The sequence below is a fragment of the Crinia signifera genome, chromosome 2, assembly GCF_055691185.1.
Source record: "Crinia signifera chromosome 2, ASM5569118v1, whole genome shotgun sequence".
Classification (NCBI taxonomy): domain Eukaryota; kingdom Metazoa; phylum Chordata; class Amphibia; order Anura; family Myobatrachidae; genus Crinia; species Crinia signifera.
In genome coordinates, this window is record NC_139218.1 from 22,643,847 (window position 1) to 22,668,223 (window position 24,377).

The following is a 24,377-nucleotide window of genomic DNA, read 5'->3' on the forward strand; positions in this document are numbered from 1 at the left end:
TAATAAAGTCCTTGACAAAAAAACACACCAGTGAAATGTGCCTTATGGCGTGTACAAACGATGCCAAGTGCCGTGCGATGCGATCCCGACGCGATCGCACTGCATGCGATGTGCATACAATTTTGACTGTATAGTGCAGATCTGCGCTATATAGTCAAGGCAGCCAAGACTTTCTGCCGTGCGATACGGGAGCGCGCATCGGGATAGCATCGGGATCACAGGGGTTAAAACCCTAGTGATCTGCATGCGATACGATGCGATTCTGATTATGTAGTCAGAATCGCAGACAGATTGTACAAGTGTGTACACACCATTATTTTAAAGGGGGTGTGGGGGGGGGGGGGGGAATTACCCAAATTAGGCACAAGGGTGTAGTAGTACAAGTTGCTGAGAATGATGTGAGCAGTGAAAAATGATAGGAGCAGTAGTAGTACAGGGAGCAGGTAGCTGGGATGATGAGTAGTGTGATGTGGGCAGCTGGGGATGATGGTGGCATGGCCAGCTGTGGACCATGAGGCAATAGTACAGGCAGCAGAGAATGATGGGAGTAGTAGTACAGGGGAAAATACAACAGAGTATAATGGGGGCAGTAGTATGGCTGTGTGGGCAGCTGGGGATGATGGCGGCAGTAGTAAAGGGAGTGGGCAGCAGGGAATGATGGGAGGAGTAGTAGTGCAGATAGCTGGGATGATGAGTAGTGTGATGTGGGCAGCTGGGGATGATGGTGGCAGTAGTATGGTGGCATGGCCAGCTGTGGACCATGACGGCAATAGTACAGGCAGCAGAGAATGATGGGAGTAGTAGTACAGGGGGAAAGACAGAGTATAATGGGGGCAGTAGTACGGCTGTGTGGGCAGCTGGGGATGATGGCGGCAGTAGTAAAGGGAGTGGGCAGCAGGGAATGATGGGAGGAGTAGTACATGGAAACGGACAACTGCTGTAATCAGTGTATCCCCCAATGTGTCACGTCCCCTCCCGCACTGCACTCCCTGTACACACGTTACCGGAGCCCCGGCACGGCAGTGCTGTGATGGGAGCAGCACACACTCCGCACCGGTACTCACCTCCCGCAATCCCGGTCCCGGCACCCAGTGTATGTGTATCTGTGTACAGCAACAGTCACTGCAGAAAGTAACTTTCCCGCCCGCGCCTCTCAGCACCCGGTCACCGTCCGCCTCCTCCTGCAGCGGCACCTAGCGGCGGGGAGAGGGCAGTGCGCCGCCAGTAATATCACTCCGGCTCTCACACCTCTCCTCTGCCCACTGGCCCCACTCACTGTAATTATCTCTATCGGGTCAACAGTCACTAGGTCAACCACTATTGGCAAACAGTGACTTAGTCGACACTTAAGAATGGTTGACAATGGTCGAGAAGGACAGAAGGTCGACACGAGTTTGTCATGGTTTTTTGGTTTAGACTGACTTGGTTCATACTTTACTATCCATGTGGGCATAGAGTGCGAATATAATACAGGGTTGCCGACCCTCCCGGAATTTGCGGGAGTCTCCCGAAAATCGGGTCCTTCCTCCCGGCCCCCGGAAGGGTGGGCAACCCTCCCGGAATTCCCCCCCCCCCCCCCCCCCCATAGATAGCTAGCATAGCCCCTCATAGAAGGCACAGCCCCACATAGTTGGCACAACCCCTCCATCGTTAGGTAGTATAGCCCCACACAGTCTACACAGCCCCCCCATAGACACCACAGCCTCCCCATACACAGCACAGCCCCCCATACACACTATAGCCCCACATAGTCATCATAGCCCTACCATAGTTTGACAGCAGATCCCCCACCCCCCATGGTCAGAACAGCCCCCCATAGATAGACAGCACAGCCCCCCCTAGACAGCACAGCCTCCCCATACACAGCACAGCCCCCATACACACCATAGCCACATATAGTCATCATAGCCCCACCATAGTTAGACAGCAGAGCCCCCCATAGTCAGAACAGCCCCCCATAGATAGACAGCAGAGCCCCCCCATAGTCAGCATAGCCCCTCATACACAGAACCACCCCCGATCTGAGACCCCCTCCAGCACAGTCCCCCCTCCCCCCTAGGCAGACATCACATTCAGAGATCCCCTCCAGCCTTCCCCACACACACATGTCACAGTGGGATACTGTCGTATTGTCGACCAGACATAGGTCGACAGGGTTCTAGGTCGACATGGATGAAGGTCAACAGGTGTCTAGATCGACATGGGACAAGGTCGACATGGTTTTAGGTTGACAAATGCGTTAGGTCGACATGGGTTAGGGCGACAGGTCGCGAGGTCGACATGAGGTTTTTCACTGCTTTTTGAGCCGACATGTGCCGACAGGCAGTATTTCATGCCCAACATCCACTAGGGCATGGTGTGAGAATAAAATAGTGCGCTGATCACAGCGAGGCACCATCCCTGAAGCATAGCAAGCGAGCGGTTGACTTCCAACTGTGTCCATGTTGACTGTGTCGACATTCAGGTAAAAAAACAGTGAAAAAACCCATGTCGATCTAACCCATTTGTTGACCTAAACCCTTGTTGACCTTGTCCCATGTTGACCTAGACACCTGTCGTCCTTCACCCGTGTCGACCTAGAACGCTGTCGACCTAATGATTCTCGACCTAAGTCTGGTCGACAATACGATCCACACCCGTCACAGTCTTGCAGACATCGCAGATTTGCAGGCACAAGATTGTATGTAAATTGGCCATGTTTTGGGCCATTTCGCTGTCGTTTTGATGCAATCCCGATCCGATGCACGGCCCCGCGGGTCGTTAGGTCTTTTCTGAGATCCTACCTGCAGCAGGTAGGATCTGAGAAATGACCATTCTAGTGGGTGCGGGTCGCGATCACATCAGGTGCCTTTTCTGTGCGCGTCGGCGGCTCCGTCAGCGGCTCGTACGTTCCTGTGACGACCCGCTCATGAGCAGCATCGTGCTGGTGTGTACCCAGCATTAGGTTTGGCAGAAACCCCCCTTTGCTGGTCAGAGACAAAATTGTAAGTGGATTTTGCCTATTTTATATGATGTGTCTACAACCACTGTACTAAATTTGAAAGGTATTTAGCTCAATTTATATAAAGGTCGACATGGGGTTTTTACTGGGTTTTTTTTTACCCAAATGTTGACACAGTCAACATGGACACAGCGCACCGCATCCCCTCGCCATGCTCGCCACTGTTTTATTCTCCCACCACGCCCTAGTGGATGGTAGGGCATGAAATACCCTCCTGGAATTGCCGGGAGGCCCCCTCCCAGCGGTGTAGCTAGGTGCCATGGTGCCCGGAGCAAGGGCATATTTCGCGCCCCCCCCCCCCCCTACCCCGGTAATGAATTAGGGGCGTGGCTAACATGTGTTTGCATGTTACATTTGAAAAGAAAAAAACTTAAAAAATAAGACACTATATAAGACCCTGTAACGGAATCTGCTGTGCTATATAAGACACTGTAACGGAATCTGCTGCGCTATATAAGACACTGTAACAGAATCTGCTGCGCTATATAAGACGCTGTAACGGAATCTGCTGCGCTGTATAAGACACTGTAACGGAATCTGCTGCGCTGTATAAGACACTGTAACGGAATCTGCTGCGCTGTATAAGACACTGTAACGGAATCTGCTGCGCTGTATAAGACACTGTAACGGAGTCTGCTGCGCTATATAAGACACTGTAACGGAATCTGCTGCGCTTTACAAGACGCTGTAACGGAATCTGCTGCGCTATATAAGACGCTGTAACGGAATCTGCTGCGCTATATAAGACGCTGTAACGGAATCTGCTGCGCTGTATAAGACACTGTAACGGAATCTGCTGCGCTGTATAAGACACTGTAACGGAATCTGCTGCGCTGTATAAGACACTGTAACGGAATCTGCTGCGCTGTATAAGACACTGTAACGGAGTCTGCTGCGCTATATAAGACACTGTAACGGAATCTGCTGCGCTTTACAAGACGCTGTAACGGAATCTGCTGCGCTATATAAGACGCTGTAACGGAATCTGCTGCGCTATATAAGACGCTGTAACGGAATCTGCTGCGCTGTATAAGACGCTGTAACGGAGTCTGCTGCGCTATATAAGACGCTGTAACGGAATCTGCTGCGCTATATAAGACGCTGTAACGGAATCTGCTGCGCTATATAAGACGCTGTAACGGAATCTGCTGCGCTATATAAGACGCTGTAACGGAATCTGCTGCGCTATATAAGACGCTGTAACGGAATCTGCTGCGCTATATAAGACGCTGTAACGGAATCTGCTGCGCTGTATAAGACGCTGTAATGGAATCTGCTGCGCTGTATAAGACGCTGTAACGGAATCTGCTGCACTATATAAGACACTGTAACGGTACCTGCTGCGCTATATAAGACGCTGTAACGGAATCTGCTGCACTATATAAGATACTGTAACGGAATCTGCTGCGCTGTATAAGACGCTGTAATGGAATCTGCTGCGCTATATAAGACACTGTAACGGAATCTGCTGCGCTAAGACACTGTAAAGGAAGCTGCTGCGCTATATATAACATGCTGACAGCTGTAAATAAAGATAAATTAATAAAGATAGATAAATATATATACAGCAGAAATAAAGATATATACAGCACAGCAGGCAAGGGCAGCAGCAGAAGCCAGAGATTCACTAACCCACCCCCCCCCACCCCCCGTTTAGCTGTGAAAAAAAAAAAATTTATACACCTTGAATAATTGAATATCGCACGGGCGGCAGCCAGCAACACGCCTTCTCCTCCAGGCTACAGCCAGCGCTTGGGAAGGCTGGTGATGACGCGCTGCTGTAGCCAGGGAGGAGGGAGGGGGTCAGAGTCGCTGGGAGGAGTGTGACATTGTTGTCACACACACACTAGTGCTGATACGCTGGCTGCCTGCGCTGCCCGGAAGCCAGACCGAGCAGCAGCAGCAGCAGCAATTCACACAGGCAGCCGTGGTGACTGTCTGCCCGCCGCCCGGCCTCACCGCCCGTGACGCTTGGCGGCGGGGACCGGGCGAGCAGCCTGGGCAGGAGGGGAGGCAGGCGCCGGGCAGGGCAGCCGCCGGCGCTGCCCGCCACACTAGTAGCAGGGACCATTTGCGGAGGGGGGGCGGGCCGGCGGCGCCAGCCAACCAATCGGCGCCCGGAGCAGGAGCTCCGGTGGCTCCGCCCTCCCTACGCCTGTCATGGGGGCGGGGCTTGATGACGTCTGCCTGTCCCGCCCCCCTGACATGCTGCTGTCGGGTCTCCTCTCCAGGCTTCTCCCGGAGAGGAGAAAAAAAAGTTGGCAAGTATGGCTAATGACCTGTCAGGGCAGGAGCATTCCCCATGAGCGCGTCGGGGTAGGAGCGTTCCCCATGAGCACGTCGGGGCAGGAGCGTTCCCCATGAGCGCGTCGGGCAGGAGCGTTCCCCATGAGCCTGTCGGGGCAGGAGCGTTCCTCATGAGCGCGTCGGGGCAGGAGCGTTCCCCATGAGCGCGTCGGGGCAGGAGCGTTCCCCATGAGCGCGTCGGGGCAGGAGCGTTCCCCATGAGCGCGTCGGGGCAGGAGCGTTCCCCATGAGCGCGTCGGGGCAGGAGCATTCCCCATGCGCGCGTCGGGGCAGGAGCATTCCCCATGAGCGCGTCGGGGCAGGAGCGTTCCCCATAAGAGCGTCGGGGCAGGAGCATTCCCCATGAGCGCGTCGGGGCAGGAGCTTTCCCCATGAGCGCGTCGGGGCAGGAGCGTTCCCCATGAGCGCGTCGGGGCAGGAGCGTTCCCCATGAGCGCGTCGGGGCAGGAGCGTTCCCCATGAGCGCGTCGCGGCAGGAGCGTTCCCCATGAGCGCGTCGGGGCAGGAGCGTTCCCCATGAGCGCGTCGGGGCAGGAGCGTTCCCCATGAGCGCGTCGGGGCAGGAGCGTTCCCCATGAGCGCGTCGGGGCAGGAGCGTTCCCCATGAGCGCGTCGGGGCAGGAGCGTTCCCCATGAGCGCGTCGGGGCAGGAGCGTTCCCCATGAGCCTGTCGGGGCAGGAGCGTTCCCCATGAGCGCGTCGGGGCAGGAGCGTTCCCCATGAGCGCGTAGGGGCAGGAGCATTCCCCATGAGCGTGTCGGGGCAGGAGCGTTCCCCATGAGCGCGTTGGGGCAGGAGCGTTCCCCGTGAGCGTGTAGGGGCAGGAGCGTTCCCCATGAGCGCGTCGGGGCAGGAGCGTTCCCCATGAGCGCGTAGGGGCAGGAGCATTCCCCATGAGCCTGTCGGAGCAGGAGCGTTCCCCATGAGCGCGTTGGGGCAGGAGCGTTCCCCGTGAGCGTGTAGGGGCAGGAGCGTTCCCCATGAGCGAGGGATGTAACTATCATGTAACAGTGTAATGTGGGCTAGGTGACATGAGGGAGATTGCTAGACTAATGAGGGAGAGAGGGAGATTGCGGCTATGACAGGGAGCCTCCTGCAGAATGCAGGAGGGGAGGTAACTATGATGTAACAGTGTAATGTGGGCTAGGTGACATGAGGGAGATTGCTAGACTAATGAGGGAGAGAGGGAGATTGCTGCTATGACAGGGAGCCTCCTGCAGAATGCAGGAGGGGAGGTAACTATGATGTAACAGTGTAATGTGGACTAGGTGACATGAGGGAGATTGCTAGACTAATGAAGGAGAGAGGGAGATTGCTGCTATGTCAGGGAGTCTCCTGCAGAATGCAGGAGGGAGGAAGCTATGATGTAACAGTGTAATGTGGACTAGGTGACATGAGGGAGATTGCTAGACTAATGAGGGAGAGAGGGAGATTGCTGCTATGTCAGGGAGTCTCCTGCAGAATGCAGGAGGGGAGGTAACTATGATGTAACAGTGTAATGTGGGCTAGGTGACATGAGGGAGATTGCTAGACTAATGAGGGAGAGAGGGAGATTGCTGCTATGTCAGGGAGTCTCCTGCAGAATGCAGGAGGAGAGGTAACTATGATGTAACAGTATAATGTGTGCTAGGTGACATGAGGGAGATTGCTAGACTAATGAGGGAGAGAGGGAGATTGCTGCTATGTCAGGGAGTCTCCTGCAGAATGCAGGAGGGGAGGTAACTATGATGTAACAGTGTAATGTGGGCTAGGTGACATGAGGGAGATTGCTAGACTAATGAGGGAGAGAGGGAGATTGCTGCTATGTCAGGGAGTCTCCTGCAGAATGCAGGAGGAGAGGTAACTATGATGTAACAGTATAATGTGTGCTAGGTGACATGAGGGAGATTACTAGACTAATGAGGGAGAGAGGGAGATTGCTGCTATGTCAGGGAGTCTCCTACAGAATCCAGGAGGGGAGGTAACTATGATGTAACAGTGTAATGTGGGCTAGGTGACATGAGGGAGATTACTAGACTAATGAGGGAGAGAGGGAGATTGCTGCTATGTCAGGGAGTCTCCTGCAGAATGCAGGAGGAGAGGTAACTATGCTTTATTGACCCTTTACATGAGCGGCATAAGCTGCACATTCCACACCTGAAAAACCCCTTAGATTTTATCCGATTTAAAGGTGATGGTATATTTATCGCACTGTTGACAATGGTATCCTTAACATTTGGGGCCCTCCTATATACAAACTTAGGGTTAGTTTTAATATATTTTGTAGTGGGTCATTAGTAAGAACATTCCAATGTCTTTTAATCATTTGCTCCAATTGCTTGTGCTGACTAGTATATTTCGTGATAATCATTACGTCAGTGACATCAGATTTTGGTTGGTCAATTTTTTCCTTGTCTCTGTTCATCAAAAGCTGTCTTCCTTTATTTTTCGCTTCCTCAATCATGGGCCTTTGATATCCCTTGCTGAGGAATTGTTTTTATAACTGTATGGGTTGATTGTCATAAACATCCAGGTCCGTACAATTCCTGCTGATTCGTTGGAACTGACTGCCTGGCACACTTTTAAACCAATTACAATGATGATTGCTGTCTGCACCAATGAACGAATTACAATCAGTGTGTTTTCTAGTATCTGTAGTTGGGGCTGGTATCCCAAGGGGGTATAAGTTGCAGCAGTCAGGTTTGGCGCGGTTATACCTTTACAAAAAAAACTTTTTGTATATTACGTGTAGAAAGGAGTTTCCGCACAGGTGATAGCAATCATAAATTCAGAGGGAAGTCCAGAAACAAAGCATTGTGTTGGGAGGTATGTGATAACAATGCTACATTCACCAGCACCAGCCGCTATGCCTCTTCCTTGATCTCCCTTATCACCACTAGGTGGCGCCGGCCGCCATGGAACGATCAGTTCACTGACTCATACACACAGCCAAATGAGTCGGTGCAGTACCTCTAAGTTACCATGTGTGCCACTGCTGTGCTCAGGCAAATGCATTGTATGAAAACAAAACAGAAACATATCAGAGCACAAGAAGACTGCGCCTTTTTTTTCAGGTGAGTCTCATGGGTGGCAGGGCTGGGTGGGGAGGGGGTTGCAGCAATGAAAGGGTTATGTATTATGGGGTACACAAACGTTCCAACATGCCCCTCTCCAGGAGGGACACAATGCTCTGTTCCTGGACTTCCCTCTTAATTCATGATTGTTATCATTTGTCTTGAACAGGTTACTATTACACGTAAAAGCAGCCGCTCTGTGGGGTTCTGTGGGGTTCTGTGGAGCGGCGCTGTGGGGTTCTGTGGAGCGACTCCATGCTGCAGATCTCAACATTCCATCCGCAGTTTATAGTTCTAGTTATAGAGGAAGTATCACTCTGTAGCCAGGAGAGATATTAGGAATTTACATTGAAACCTAGGAGGTGATGGCAGTTGGGAACCAAACAACCTCTCTAATCTGCCCTTTCAGGGTTCCGATAGATTAAGCTAGGGCTCTCTAAGCCAGAGAATAGTTAGGAGGCTTACATTTTGGGGTTTAACCTGTCTGTATTGCCCATTCATACTGTGCATTTCACTCCGCAGAGTTACCCTTTCCTCCTCCAGCTCTCCCTGTGGGCCTTATTCTAGTTCACTCTTTCTGACAAAATCCTTCTTAGATGGACAAAACCATCTGCACTGCAGGGGGCAGATGTAATTTGTGCAGAGAGGGTTAGATTTGGGTGAGTTATTTTGTTTCTGTGCAGGGAAAATACTGGCTGCTTTATTTTTACACTGCAATATAGATCTCACTTTCAAGTGAAACCCCACCCAAATCTAATTCTCTCTGCACAAGTTACATCTGCCCCACCTGCAGTGCACATGGTTTTGTCCATCTAAGAAGGAATTTGTCAGAAAGAGTGAACTAGAAAAAGGGCCTGTGTGCATTAAAAACTGGGTAGTAAAGAGTGCCTCAGCACCAAAAGCAGCCATGCACACAAGAGTTAAAACTTGTTGTTTTTTTCTGTTGTGGAATGTGTGCTGGCTGCAAGCAGTGTAAAAGGGTGGTGGGTAAAAGCCGGAAACATAGTAAATGCATTGAAAAAGCCGGAAACCATAAACATCCTAGCATCTGATGTGTGACCTTGTGCATGTATACATTTTCATATTTCAACACTTACTTATACATACCTCCCAACTGTCACGATTACAGCGGGACAGTCCCGATTTTCGGGTCCTGTCCCGCTGTCCCACCCGCGGCAGGCATTGTCCCGCTGTGGGGGGTGGCAGTTGGGAGACCCCCCAATCTAATAGAATAGACGCTGTGCGCATGCGCACAGCGTCTATTCTCGTATGAAAATGAGGTTGCGGCTAATTAGCATAAGCCACGCCCTCGTTTGCATACACCCCGCCCCCTTTTCGGGCACTCGCGTGGCGAAGTGTCCCTATTTCCCCAACACAGAAGTTGGGAGGTATGCTTATATAAACCTGAAATAACGACACGGAGACTTGGGTTTGGCAGAAATTGTTAGCTGAATTTATTTAAAACACTTTAAGCTAATTGTTTGTATTAGAATTTCTTAATTAAATGGTGGCCCAGAAAGAACGGCTAGTGATCTAAGCTCCACCCCACGACTGACGTATGTAATGACGTATTACCTACACAAGCGGTATGGCTCCACCTACTCCATTGACTGCCAACCCGACCGGGTGGTCTCGCTGTCCCCCGAGCGGGTGATCTAGCGCAGGCCTATAGTCAATGAAGGTGAGCGCACCGAAAACAACCGATGTGATGTATAAACATCGCTTACTGAAGACCTAAATAAATTAATCTGCCGTTCTTTCCCGCCAAAGCGGGGGTCCTGGTCCCAGGACACCCCCGCCCCGCCACTAGCCTATAACACTGAAGTTACTCCAAGGAACAGATCTTCCAAGAACATAAACAGCCCTTCTTTAACCAGATGTACCCCGTCAGGCCGGAAGAGATGTTGGCACTGATACTTAATTCGATCATGCTTTATGACCGTCCCTCCGGCAGCTATGAGCCACCGTGCCACCGCTGCATTAAGCTTCTTCCTAGCCTCATTTATTGCTCTACCATCTCGTGCCCCTCTCCATTGCAACCGGGGTATGATATATGACCAAATTATGGTGCAGGTAGGCCATGCTGCGTTTATGGCCTCCAGATCACTCAAGATCTGTGCCCGCAGCTCCAGTTGGGACATTTTCCCCAGGTCGTTGCCACCTAAGTGAATCACCAGGATATCGGGCAACCCATATAAACGTACGTTCACCATCAGGAACGCCTTAAGCTCACGCCATGCCATGCCTCGGATACCTAACCACCTCACCATGCGTGAGCCAGCGAATGCGGGCCCGCCCTCTGACTCTACCAGCTTTGCAGCCCAATGCACAAAAGAGTGACCTACCATCCATACCCTGAGGCTATCGCTTGCCAGACCTATAGAGGAAGGAAATGTGTGAGAGGAGTTAGTATTGGTTTGTAAAGGACTGCCTGCTATGCCTATTTAGGAGAATCTGCCAAAGAAAGAAAAATTTTTGCTGCCCAATTTTGGTTGCATAGAAATTGGTAAAGTACCAATAGAACGCCCATTACTGACACAAAGAGGGATAGGGTTTTGGGAATGGGGTTTACTCGGCCGGAGGACAAAAACGTCTGGACCTGCTGAGGGACTATTGACTATAGAATTCTGTCCGTCAGTTCAGGTAAAAAAGCGTGAAAACTCCGGACGCTCTGCCCAACAACAGAGCGTAGTTAATCCCCGAGTAGGATGGGCACAAATGACATACAAAAATCCACCCAGCGCCAGCGCAATTGTGCAGGCGCACTGCCCTCATGGCAGTAGGTGAGGGCGGATGTACTTCTTGTAACTGGCGGAACGCCATGGGCCCAGTGCCCTAATTTCCTCCGCCGTGCGTCCTGCCCTAGCTGCGGTTGTAGCGGCCCCTATTCTGAAAGAGTGGGTTCCGAATTCCCCTGGGGAGAGGCCTAAACCTTTCAGGCTTTTCCGCAACATCCAGCTGAATTGGTACCTGGTTAGTGGTGAACCACCGTAGTGCAGTAGGTAGGATCCTCCCCCCGCTGGTCTGTCTGTCTCGTGATTGGTATGCTAATGTTACTGGATACACACGCCCAGATGAGGCGGGGCCCAGGGCTATCCATCTCCCTTTCCCCTCTTGGTCCGTCTTGGACCTCCTTATTCTGCACCATAGCGACCCGCTGTCCAATCGCACATCTGATTGCAGCAAGTTGGAATTCCGTGTTTTGGATGGGGCGACCAACTCGCAGAATGCCCCATGGAAGGCCATAGAAAAAGCCAGGCGGAAGAGCAGCGTTTCAAATGCGGACTCTGCATACTGCTCTAATTCCACCAATAGCGTTTGCAGGAGGGAGCTATCTATTGGGCGACGAGCGTCGTGACGAACTGGCGTTGCTCGCGCCCACCCCTTCATGGCTTTGCATATTAGAAAACCCTTAGTGACATCGTTTTGACCCTTTAGCTTAGCGAAGAAGGAAATGCCTGCTAAATAGCGCTGCGCTACTGACCTGGACCTGCCTGAGCTGTGCAATTGCCAAAGGAAAGATAACATAAGATTTTTTCTACGCCTACCTGAGTGCCCTGCCCTTCCCGCGAATGATTCCCACTCTGTCCATGCTTGGCGATATGTCTTGAGTGTAGCCGGCGCTACTGCGAGTTGCGCTAGCCCCTCCAGGCCGGCTCGACTACCTGCCAAACATAAGAGGGGCAAGGGACCCCGACAATGTTAGCTTCGGGTGCCAGTTTGCGAAACCTTTCCCATTGAAACCTTGACAGCGCGTCTGCAATTTCATTCTCCACCCCGGGCACGTGTCGTGCCCTGAACAGGATGTTAAAACGCAAGCACTGTAGCGAAAGCTGCGCCAGTATGCGCAGCACCATGATGGATTTTGCCTTCTGGTTATTGATGGCATGCACCATGCTGTAATTGTCGCACCAAAATAGCAAGCTGCGGTCCCGCAGATGTTCCCCCCAAATCTCCATGGCGACCATTATGGGGAATAGCTCTAGGAGTAGCATGTCCCTGGTCAGTCCGTCATGCCCCCACTGTTGGGGCCAGGCGGTCGCACACCACTGTCCCTCCAGGTAACAACGGAAACCTGTTGATCCTGCTGCATCTGTGTAGAGCTGCAGGGTTGAGTTGTCGACAACGGGGGCAAGCCAGATCCGCACACCGTTAAACTCCTCCAGAAAGGAGGCCCATACTGCCAGGTCTCGCCGGATTTCGGCGGACAAGCGAACAAAGTGGTGTGCTCTGGCAATCCCCGCTGTGGCCCGCTCAAGCTTCCTGCAGAATAGGCGACCCATTGGTATGACCCTGCAAGTTTAGTTGTCCTAACAGCGACTGTGCCTGACGCAGTGTGATCTTATGGGATGTTAGGCATAATGCTATACTGTCCCCCAGCTTGGCCACTTTGTCCGGTGGCAGCCGACAGTATCCCTTCACTGTGTCGATCTGGATCCCCAGGAACGACGAACATGTGACAGGGCCCTCTGTTTTCTCTTCCGCTATCGGCACGCCGAAATGTCAGAAAAGGGAACGGATATTGGACAGTATGTGCGAACATTGGTTGGAACCTGATGGTCCGACGCAGAGGAAGTCGTATAGGTAATGCGCGATCCTGCGCATCCCTGTGGCCTCCTCCACGCACCAGTGTAGGAATGTGCTAAACTTCTCAAAGTATGCACATGATGCCGAACATCCCATTGGCAAACACATGTCAATGAAGTATTCGCTTTCGATGCGGAAACCCATCCACCTAAAAGCATCTGGGTGCAGGGGAAGCAGGCGGAATGCTGATTCCACATCGATCTTAGCCATGAGAGCCCCCAGGCCGAACGACCTTACCATAGACACTGCATCGTCGAATGACTGATATGTCAGTGAGCATTGTTCCATGGGAATGGCGTCGTTGACGGAGAGGCCGAATGGGTAGGATAGATGCTGTATCAGCCGGAATTCCCCAGGGTCCTTTTTCGGTACCACTCCTATTGGCGAAATTACCATGTTCGCCACTGGTGGTTCCGAAAAAGGGCCGACCATCCTGCCTAACTTGATCTCTTTTTCTACCTTTTCCCTAAGTATTGTGGGGAAGGTGTGGGCCGACTGGAGGTTTCGATAAGAGCCCCCCCTTACCTCCCCTTGTATGGGCAGGCTGAAACCCTGGCTAAATCCCTTCTGCAAAAAAACGGCCACCTCCCTGTTAGGATACCGCTGCAGCCATCCGGCCATGGCTGACAACCATACCGGCGTATGTGCTCTACTGACCAGGGGCTGGGTTTTTGACCGGAGCGGCTGCTTTTGGTCCTGGCTGCTGGCGGCCATTCCGAAAGCAGCTGTGGGCCGAGTGATTGCCATTGCAGTGTGTGCACGCGTGCCGAAAACTGCACCTCTGACCCATCAGGCATGTTGAATCGTTAAAGGCGTAACATTTCCCCTTTTGTGACCCGGGTCCCGATACCCCGGGTCCTGATGCCCCCCCCCTCTTGCGGGAAACGGCGTGTGGGTGCTGGACCTCCCCACTGGTGCTGCTGGGCCGCTGTTGCGTGGGTACCTGCCGACGTAGCAGCCCTTGGGGTGTCTGAAATTGCCTGCTGTGCCTTGGCTAAGTTCATCCATATTTCGACATCCTTACAGCCCAGATCCATGACATGCAGACAGTCCTGTTTACGGCGGAACTGTTCATCGTATTTGCACCATTCCACACCCCCATATTTTCTCTGCATGTCAAGTATCATGTGGCCGTAGTGGATGATATTCATGTGTTCTTCAGGCCTGTCTTCTAAATAACAGGCCGCAAAGACAAAGTATCCTGCAAACCAGTTGCGAAGGATCTGAATGCCTCTGCCCCTTCTGCCACTTTGGCCTTAGCTGCCTTAAACTCTTGCTTGGATTCCTCTGTAAGGCTGAAAAAGTCGACATAGTCGCCTCTTTATCCTGCAGCTTTCCCTCACACCTCGTGAAACCGCGGTGTAGTCGCAGTGGACCACCCCCGGTTGATTACGCCTCTTCCTCTCCCTGCGTGACAGTGCTGACCTCTTGCGTTTTTTGTGCCTGTCCTGCCTATTCGCTTCTCTCTTAGCATATTTCGCTGCGCGTTTACGGGCCCTGGCTGTACTACCTGCTTTGGACCCACCTGAGGAAGAAGATGAGGAAGATGAAGAGCGGCTATCAGCGGATGAACTACCACTAGCCCACCTTTTAGGACTTGCATAACGCTCACCTGCTGCGCTTAGCTGCTCCGACCATGCGTCCTCCAACTCATCCTGTTCTTCCATGCTGTTTTGCGCCCCATGCTCGGCGTCCTCTGTCGATTGCTCATCCGTGGAGATAATTAAGTGTTCCCCGGAGGGCTTGCGTGCCGATCCCCTGTTGAGTATTGGCCTGGAAGCATGGCCCACTGACCTTCGCCCCTGTGGTGTTGTCCCTTCCCGGCTGACCTGGCTCGGGCACCGCGTGCCCATACCGTTGCGGGGTGTTTTTTCTATGTTTTGCCTCCGTGCGTCTATCGGCACATTTCCACAGGGAGAAGAGGAAGACTCCTCCTTCCCTGACCCTATTATTCCAGCTAACTCTGCCCTCCCCTGCTTTCCTATTGGCTCCGTGTCACATGCTCTATTGTGTACACACAGCCTTGGATGTTTAATTCACTCCTTTGTCATTGCGTTATTCTGTAAAGTGTATTAGAAAAGCCGGAAATCATAGCAAATGCATTGAAAAAGCCGGAAACTATGTACAGTGTATTAGGAAAAGCTGGAAATCATAGTAAATACATTGAAAAATCCAGAAACCATGTAAATTGTATTGGGTATGGATCATTGGATAGACAGCAAGTAGGTCAACAAGCATTAGGTCAACACCACTAGGTCGACATGCAGGAATGTTGACATGACTGAAGGTCGACATGTCATTAGGTCGATACAAGCATTAGGTCAACACGGGATAGGTCGACAGTCAAAATGTTGACATGGGCACTGAATCTTAGCACTGCGTCCCCTCGTTGGGCTCGCTGCGCTCGCCATGCTTTGGGTGCGGTGCCTCGCTACGCTCAGCACACTATTTTATTCTACCACCACGCCTAGTGAATGGTAGGGCATGAAATACGGCATGTCGGCTCAAAAGAAAAGGTGTAAAAATCCAATGTCGACCTTTTGACTTGTCGACCTTCCCCATGTCTACCTAATGACCTGTTGACCTAACCCATATCAACCTTCCTGCATTTCGACCTTAATGCATGCCGACCTAGCGGTGTCGACCTGATGCTTGTAGAGCTAGTAACCGTAAATGCATTGAAAAAAACAGAGACCATGCAAAGTGTATTAGAAAAGCCGGAAATCATAGTAAATGCAGTGAAATAGCCAAACACCATGTAAAGTGTATTAGAATAGCTGTAAATCATAGCAAATGATTTAAAAAGCCAGAAACATAGTACGGTAAATGTATTGAAAAAGCATATGCAATCAATGGTAAATGGGCCCTGTTGTTTTAAACAGCAGCAGCTTCTTGTATATAGCATTGGCTAGAGAAAAACAAATACTGTATGTTTATTGTATAGGGTCACGAACCTTTGTCAGCTAAGTTGCAAAAATATTATCAAAATCCTACTGTAAGGTGAGGTAGCTGCCTTTTCCGGCTTTTTCACTGCATGCAGTATGATATCCGGCTTTTATAATACACTTTGCATGGTTTCTGTCTTTTGCAAAGCATTTACTATGATTTCTGGCTTTTCTAATACACTTCACATGGTTTATGTCTTTTGCAAAGCATTTACTATGATTTCTGGCTTTTCTAATACACTTTGCATGGTTTCTGTCTTTTTAAATGCATACCTCCCAACAGCCCCGATTTCAGCGGGACAGTCCGATTATCAGGGCCTGTCCCGCTGTCCCTCCCGCGGCCGGCAGTGTCCCGTGGTGAGGGGGGGCTGTTGGGAGTCCCCCCTGTCGGCTGCTAAGCAGCGGGGAATAGACGCTGTGCGCCTGCGCACAGCGTCTATTCCCGCAGCCAGGGGGCTGGGGGCATGCTTAGAGGCTCACTGAGCCTCTGGGTCATGCCCCATAGCGTCAAAATGGGGGGGTGGCCTCGCGGGGGAGCGCAAGTATAGGCCACGCCCCCGGAATTTTCAACGCGCAGCAGCGACGTCCCGCCTCCGTCACTTTGAAAGTTGGGAGGTATGTAAATGCATTTACTATGATTTTTGGCTTTTCTAATACACTTTACATGGTGTCCCGCTTTTTCAATGCATTTACTATGATTTCCAGCTTTTCCTAATGCACTTTACATAGTTTCCGGCTTTTTCAATGCATTTCCTATGATTTCCGGCTTTTCTAATACACTTTACATGGTTTCCGGCTTTTTCAATGTATTTACTATGTTTCCGGCTTTTACCCTCTTCCGTGTAAAAGTGCAGAAGGCACAGAAATATTTGTATCCACTGTAACTGGGAGAGAATACATAATGGAGCATTTTGTTACATGTAACAGCTACGATGTTATCTACCTCATCCAATGCACATGTAATAAACAGTATGTAGGCAGAACAAGCCGACGATTTAAAATAAGATTAAGGGAACACCTAAATAACATCAAAAAAAGGTGTTGAAACACACTGTATGTCAGCCCATTTTAAGACTGAACACAAATGCTCATCTAATGGGTACACACCAGGACGATTTCGCCCAAAATGAGACAATTTAAATACAATCTCGACCGATTGTATGTAAATCGGCCATGTTTTGGGGCCATTTCGCTGCCGTTTTGATGCGATCTCGATCCGATGTGCGGCCCTGTGGGTCCTTAGGTCTTTTATGAGATCCTACATGCTGCAGGTAGGATCTGAGAAACGACCATTGAAGTGGGTGCAGGTCGCGATCGGATCGCAATCACTTCAGACGCAGTTTCTGTGCAGGTCGTAGGCTCCGCCAGATGGTGAGCGGGTCCTACGTTCCTGTAACGACCCGCTAGCGAGCTGCATCGTGCTGGTGTGTACCCAGCATAACAGTATTGTTAGCTTTAAAATCATAGATTCCATTAAGGGTAATTGGAGAAAAGAAGATAAAGAGTGATCTGGCGCACGCAGAAATGCGATAGATCTATGAGCTAGACACATTGCATCCCAAGGGGTTGAAGTTATATGAAGTTAAAGTTTTTTGTTTTTTTTTGTGATCTACCCCCCATTTTTCTCTATCTAAATTGATTTATCTTCTATTTTATTTATTAACAGTTTCGGTACTTGTGAGTTATCCGGACGCCCGATTTCAAAATCGGGTCGGATCGGGCACATCGCATCGCATCGCATGCGACCATCGGATGCGATGCGATGCGATGCGATGACCCGATTTTTCCATAGGAATCAATGTTAAAATGGACTGAGTCCATTTTAACATGGAATTCAATGGGAAAAAGGGGTCCTTTTCATACCCCTACTATCCAAGTGGGCATGGAGTTGGATATAAACCTGTGGCGAGCGTAGCGAGCCACCGTGCCCGAAGCGTGGCGAGCGTAGCGAGCCCCGCGAGGGGACACGGAATACCGTCCCCTCGCGGGGCTCGCTTCGCTCGCCACGCTTCGGGCTCGGTGGCTCGCTACGCTCGCCACAGGTTTATATCCAACTCCATGCCCACTTGGATAGTAGGGGTATGAAAAGGACCCCTTTTTCCATAGGAATCATTTTAACATTGATTCCTATGGAAAAATCGGGTCATCGCATCCGATGGTCGCATGCGATGCGATGCGATGCGATGCGATATCGCATCGCATCGCATCTGATTGTATGCCTTAACTTAAGGCATACAATCAAAAAATCGGGCGTCCAGATAACTCACAAGTACCACAGTTTCTTATATAGTGCCCCAGTGGAGCTTACAATCTATTTTTCCCTACCGCATGTACACAAGCACACAGACATTCTAGGGTTAATTTGTTGGGAGCCAATTAACCTACCAGTATATATCACAGAAAAAAATATATTTTTTTTTTTTGGGGGAGGACAAAACTGTGGATATTATTCATAAATTAATATAACGATTATATTATACCAACTTTGAAATCCTGGACTGTGTCCTTTCCAGTATTATTTCGTGTCTCTTGTTAGAATATGCCAATGTTTTTTGATAATTTTTTCAAATTCCTTATGTTGGTTGTTGTATTGCGTTACAAAGGCAAGCTTTGGCTTCTGATTGGATACTTTTTCCCTATACGTGGCGAGCGCAGTGAGCCCCGCGAGGGGACGCGGATACCTTCACAGGTAGACGCGTCCCCTCGCGGGCTTCACAGGTGTCCGCGTCGCCACGGACACCTGTGAAGCCCACGAGGGGACGCGTATAACTGTGAAGGTATCCTCGTCCCCTCGCGGGGCTCGCTGCGCTCGCCACGCTTCGGGCTCGGTGGCTCGCTGCGCTCGCCACACTATTCTATTCTCACTCCACGCCCTAGTGGATAGTAGGGCATGAAAAGGTCGGAGGACGCGTACCGCCGCCCCTCGCGGGCTCGCTGCGCTCGCCACGCTTCGGGTTGGCGTGGATCGTGGGGTGGCGTTAAAAATTTGGGGGGACATTTAAGGGTTAATTGGGCCTATTTGGGCTCTGTGGGCCATTTAACATTGATTCCTATGGCCAAATCGGGTCCATTGAGCCATTTAACAGTAAAATCGTGTCCATCGGGCCTTTTAACATTGATTCCTATGGGAAATCGGGAGCATCGCGTCGCGGGCATCGCGGGTACATTTATGGCCGGCCGCGACGCGACCGACGCGATTTCCATGTTTAACATGTGTTTCAATGGGAAATCGCGGGCATCGCGTCGGTCGCGTCGCGGCCACACATAAATGTACCCGCGATGCCCGCGACGGGCGCCCGGCTAAGTAAAGAGTACCGAATATTTTGTAACCAAATTTTATGGTGGTTACTTGTCGTCTTATTGTATGTGTTGTTGTCTATCTAGTACAGTAACACACAAGGGACATAGAGGGATTCACCGAACCCATCTAGCGCCGTGGGACCCCTACATATATATATATATATATATATATATATATATATATATATATACTATATGTTTATGGACTACTACACCATTTGTATTTTCTTTCTGTTTTTATTTGCATGTGACCACACAAAATAATACTGGAAAGGACACAGTCCAGGATTTCAAAGTTGGTATAATATAATTGTTATATTAATTTATTAATAATATCCACAGTAGAGCGCTGTCCTCCCCCAAAAAATTTTTCTGTGATATATACTTGTGTTTGACCAGGTTTTGATTGCGCAACAGAATTTCAAACTCTTTTGTTTTGTTACAAAAGAATTTGAGTAGACACTAGTGTGTAAACTCATAGGAGCGCTTAAAGTGTTGTGACCTCAATCTGAAGCACCTACCAGTATATTTTTGAATTGTGGAAGGAAACCGGAGTACCCGGAGTAAACCCACACAAGCACGGGGAGAATATACAAACTCTGCACAGTTAGGGCCATGGTGGGAATCGAACCCATCAGCGCTGTGAGGCAGTAATGCTAACCATTACACCATCCGTGCTGCCCGGTGTAATGGATAGCATTACTGCTAGCATTCTATGTAATGCCCATATTGATTTATTATTGTAATCTTTACATTTTTTGGTTGATGGATAAATCCCTCTATCAAATATAATGCCCTTTTGAAAAATAGATTATTTTTAGAATGTAAGCTCTCACGAGCAGGGCCCTCTCTCCTTATGTGCCTTTCTTAGAATATATAAACCTCTGCCACCCTAATAATTGCTTCAGTGTCCTGTCCCCTGGTGCAACTATCCATATTAACCATGTACTTGTCCTAAACTGTCTTGTACTGTAATTTGTTATGTGTTTTTGATTCTAACTATGCTCTGTAAAGCGCTGCGGAATCTGTGTGCGCTATATAAGAAACTGTTGATAAATAAATAAATATGTAGGAATTGTATAAAAGATTCTCTATTTATGGACATTTTTCATGGTTGTTTAGCTGTAGGTATAGAAAAGACAAAAAGGGAAATCGACACCCCTGGCACACTTCACTCATATGTAACTTACACTAGAATATTGAGTCCACAAATTCCAAAAGAAGAAAAAAAGGTGAAAAAAGGGTCCCTCTGTGTTTTCCCACACTGACAAACAGGTTTCCAATGAGGATATTATCCTCCAAAATATCCAATGCTTTCTGGCCCTCCTCTGGATTTATCTAAAGAAGAGAAAAACTGATTGTGCAGACACCTTTTTTCCAGATGACAGGTAATTTAATGTTGCACTCACAATTTTGCAGAATGAAAAGGCATGTAATCACCATCCGGTGATGGACGTTGTGGGGGGTTACACCCAATGATTCCACGGTTGTGCCCAATATTTTTAACCTCTTTCCCCTTAGAATTTATCTATGGAAGAAGAAAAAACTGATCGTGACACCTTTTTTAAAGGATAACAGATATTTTTATTTTTGCACTCACAATTTTGCAGGATAAAATAGGCATATAGTCACCAGCCGGTGACGTACGTTGTGGGAGGTGACACCCAAAGACTTCCACGGTGATAGGCTCCGGAACCTTTCAGGCGTTGAAGTATGGTCCACAGCGTGCAGCATAAGCAGGATAAACAGGATAACAGGATAAACACCAGCTTAATGCATTTCGGACCTATTTGGTCCTTCATCAGAAGCTTCTGATGAAGGACCAAATAGGTCCGAAATGCATTAAGCTGGTGTTCCCGTGGCTGGAAGAAATACCCGTTTATCCTCACGATCAGTTTTTTCTTCTTCCATAGATAAATTCTAAGGGGAGAGAGGTTAAAAATATTGGGCACAACCGTGGAATCATTGGGTGTAACCCCCCACAACGTCCATCACCGGATGGTGATTACATGCCTTTTCATTCTGCAAAATTGTGAGTGCAACATTAAATTACCTGTCATCTGGAAAAAAGGTGTCTGCACAATCAGTTTTTCTCTTCTTTAGATAAATCCAGAGGAGGGCCAGAAAGCATTGGATATTTTGGAGGATAATATCCTCATTGGAACCCCGTTTGTCAGTGTGGGAAAACACAGAGGGACCCTTTTTTCACCTTTTTTTCTTCTTTTGGAATTTGTGGACTCAATATCCTAGTGTAAGTTACATATGAGTGAAGTGCGCCAGGGGTGTCGATTTCCCTTTTTGTCTTTTCTATTTGTATTTGAAGGTTGGTGAACCTTCATATTCGTATACCCTAGGCAGCATCTCAACACATCAGCGCAGTTAAAAGTACAAACACTCCCATTTTAGCTGTAGGTATAGCTTTAAGAGAGCCCAGTGATATGTATAATGTATAAGAACAATCCGGGAACAGGCAAACCAAATCTCTTGGGGGAAGTGTAACGATTAGATCAGGTGATCGATCAAATTAACGTATGCCTCCTGTTATGATTATCTGTTCGATCAATGTATGTCTGATATTGTTGTAAAGTTATGTCTCCTGTGAGTATTGGAATCAGGACATGTCTTTTATTATGTGGGTAAACTGTGGGTGACCCTGGTTTGAGTTTGAGGCCTGTATTCCCTATGTTTGACATCTGTGGACTCCTCTGGAGTTAGGATGTAAGATAAAGATCTGAGACCCCTCATAAACCAGATTGGGGGGGAGAGCAATAGTGTCCAGCCAACAGGCCAAAGTTGCTCTGGCCCTCCACTAAATTACCTATCACTTGAGGAATGTATAAAATCTACTTCAAAGCAGGGACAAATTCTTTATGGGAAAGATCCTATATCTAGGGACCTTCACTAGGCTCAGCAAGGGAATGGTTAAAAATCCCAAGGGTGGGAGGGATGAGGGAGTCTGCAGATAAAACCTCTGTACCTTGGGATAGTCATTGTCATTACCTGGGGGTCTAGCAAACAGGCTGTAAGCGACCAGAGATTTCTTGTGGAGAAGCCCCCAAGTCAGGATTGGTACTTAAGTGTAAAATACATATTCTCAGTCCTGGTTCTGTGTTCTTAAGACTCATTAGCCTCAGAAGAGAACGCTCCAGCGTGTTACCATTTGTATATTGTAAGCCAAGCCACCCCTTGCGCAGTTTCAAGTGCTAAAATCAGGTTTTGGCTGGTGGCAGTGTACCTCAAAGAGGGGACCCTAGTGTCCAAAGTGAACCCCAGTCACGGCCGGAGCTGCTCAGATTGACGTATCGGAGCAGGTGACCGGTGGGTCCGTGACAGGAAGCATAAATAATTAGAAGCTATGCCCTCCAGCTGCACCTTGAGAAAGACATTTACAGGTAGAAACGCGTTGGTGAGCAGCTGGAGACCGTAGCTTGTGAAAGATAGCTACCAGACACAAGGGGAACGGTGCTGGAGCCGAGAAGTGTGATTGAGCGACACCAGCAGCACCAGGCGGCTTCAAAAGCAAACAGGAGTTCGCGTAAAAGGGTCAGGGATAAGATTAGGGCTGGCAAATTTGTAGAAGATTACCGAGGATTTAAAGTCTGGGTTCGACGTGACTAAGAAGACTGGAGGAATCGTTGAGCATGCGTATCGCAGTTTCCACCATTGGCACAAGGGTTTTATGGTCTTTTAGTCCTGTTATCTGGGCGAGAAGCCGGAGGAGTACCCCAATGGGGTCAAGTACATCTTCATGATTAATGAGATGTTCTTGAAGTACAAGGGATACGTCTGGAGATAAGTTTCTTCATAATCAGGAGGGTAATGCCACCTTTGAAAAAGCTCAGCAGATGAGTGAAATGCGTTAGAGGACCTACCCAGCACTGCCAATTGCACTTACTGGTACCATCATCCGCCATTTACCCGATGGTTTAAAGGCTACTGTTATTGGTAGTGAGACAAGCAGTAAGGCAGGTGAGAGATGCTTCCACTTCACACCACACCGTCCAGGTCAGAGGCATCCAAACACCAGCCGGAGGTAGGAGTGGTGTTGCAGGTGAGAGACGCGACTGCCCTCTGTTATACCATCATCCCCGGACCAGAGCTTACCCCACAGTTGTCTGGAGACTTGCCGCACGCCAGCCGGAGACGGGGTGTACGCCGCGGGTGAGAGACATGGATTTCCCCGCACCTATCTGTTGTCAAGTCTCTAGGCAGACTGCATCCAGACGGAACCATCTGCTGTGGACACCCAGTTAACATCACGCGGGTAAAACGGAGTTCTGAGCGGCCACCCCATATAAATCACATTAAGAAACTTAAGAACCAGTTTCATTGCAGCATATATGGTATACCTAATGGAAGTATAATATTCTAAATGTGCATTTACTACTTATATGAAATATTATAATGTTTATTGTTTAAGTTTTAAATATGAATTTGCTATTAATGGCATTATATTCTAATTAAGGTGGCCACCTATTTTACTGTTATTCGATAGCTAATTGAATTAAATGTATTATATATATAAAAAGATGTGCGGACCTTTTCACTCCCAGCCTCTGCCCGACTTGTGAATTTCCCCGCTAGGGATGGTGCCCAAGAAGGTCCCGGGCAAGTTTCGGCTGATCCAGCACCTATCTTATCCACATGGGCAATCCATGGATGACGCTATTCCTGCTGAATTCTGCCGTGCACGTTACCAGCTTTTCGATAAGGTCCTCAACCTACATTGGGGTTTTGGTCCGGGTACCCTTTTGACCAAACAGAATGTGGAATCCGCTTTCCGCCTCTTACCCCTCCACCCCACTTCATTTCAGTTCATGGGCTTCTGGTTAGAAGGGAGTTTTTACATTGCATGTGGCAAACATCAGAATGTTGCGGTGCACAATACAGAAAGAAAAAGGATACAATAATAAAATGTAACTTTTAATATGGATATCTAAAATTACTGCGAGGTGTAAAACCAAACATATAATGCACAAGACAAATTTAAAAAGGAAATAAATTCCCTAACATGGCGGGGGTAAACATATACGGTCTTTTATTAATCAGTATTTGTAGAAGAATGTGGGGTTCACCTGGTGCTGTGGAGGTAGTGAATGTTTAATAACACTTCACAGATTGGGAACCTTGTCCCTAGTTCACCTCACACTCAGAGTTAAATCTATAATAGATAATGGAGAGACC

General features: G+C 49.1%; 2 protein-coding genes across 3 annotated transcripts in view; one reads left to right on the forward strand and one right to left on the reverse strand.

Annotated features, from left to right (window-relative positions):
• The window catches only part of CHAF1B (chromatin assembly factor 1 subunit B), a 32,910-nt gene extending 31,717 nt beyond the window's left edge, over positions 1–1,193 (reverse strand). For both annotated transcript variants that reach the window (XM_083171737.1, XM_083171736.1), the window contains exon 1: positions 1,065–1,193. The gene's annotated coding sequence lies outside the window, so the exon portion shown is untranslated. The remainder of the gene's footprint in view (positions 1–1,064) is intronic.
• Positions 1,194–8,287: 7,094 nt separating this feature from the next.
• Positions 8,288–24,377, forward strand: part of LOC146058692 (E3 ubiquitin-protein ligase TTC3-like) — a 74,004-nt gene continuing 57,914 nt past the window's right edge. The window contains exon 1 of the mRNA XM_083170952.1: positions 8,288–8,361. The gene's annotated coding sequence lies outside the window, so the exon portion shown is untranslated. The remainder of the gene's footprint in view (positions 8,362–24,377) is intronic.